Here is an 843-nt window from a genome sequence, read left to right on the forward strand (position 1 = left end):
CTTCACAGAGCAGGAGTTCTCTCTTTCTTCAGACTGTTAATATACTGTCCTGAAAGAGCAATTACTTAGATTATAAGCATTCCCAAAATTCTCACATGCCTGGCGCCCTAAACAGCTCAGACTTCTAGACTCTTTTTTAAAATGGGGGCCCCTAACTCAATCTGAAACAAAGGGGTTCCTGGCACCCCCTAAACCTCACTACTGCAGTTATCCTCTCTCTCCTCCAGCAATAGGAGATGTGAGGGGAAAGCAAAGAGTTATAGCTGGGATCAATAAAACTATGCCTAAGCCTTTTTGAAAAATGTAGTAACCATAAACAAGTTGAAGTCACTTGGTTTTGTATTACACAACAGCTGTGATGTAGCTTTACTGTAAAGTGGTGTGGAAGATCAGCAGTGAGATTTATAGGCTGTGTGAGGTTTAAAGTCTGTGCATTGTGGCTTACAGCGCATTATTGTTAGGGGGTGGATTACTCAAAGTGAAGGTACTGGAAATACCCACCAGGTAATTCCTGAAGCCGAGTGCGGGAGCAGGAGGTTAAAAGGACAGTTTTTCCATTTCTATGCCAAGTTTCATGTACAAATAGCTGCAGGCACAGCTGAGTTCATTTCTGTGCCTACGAACCTGATATGTAGGGGGAACTGGGTTGTTAGATGTCTAAATGCCAAACTCTGCCCTGATAATGATGAGAACCTGTAACACTGGCAGGCTGGAGAGGGTGAGGCCCTGAACATTTGGCCCCATCCCTCTGCATGGCTTCCCCATGGCAATACTGCACCCGTGGCTCTGGAGCTCTCTGCTGTTCTTAGGAGTCCATGGATTTGTCTGGAGCTTCTCTTGCTC

The sequence above is a fragment of the Gopherus evgoodei genome, chromosome 13, assembly GCF_007399415.2.
Source record: "Gopherus evgoodei ecotype Sinaloan lineage chromosome 13, rGopEvg1_v1.p, whole genome shotgun sequence".
In the NCBI taxonomy this organism is placed as follows: domain Eukaryota; kingdom Metazoa; phylum Chordata; order Testudines; family Testudinidae; genus Gopherus; species Gopherus evgoodei.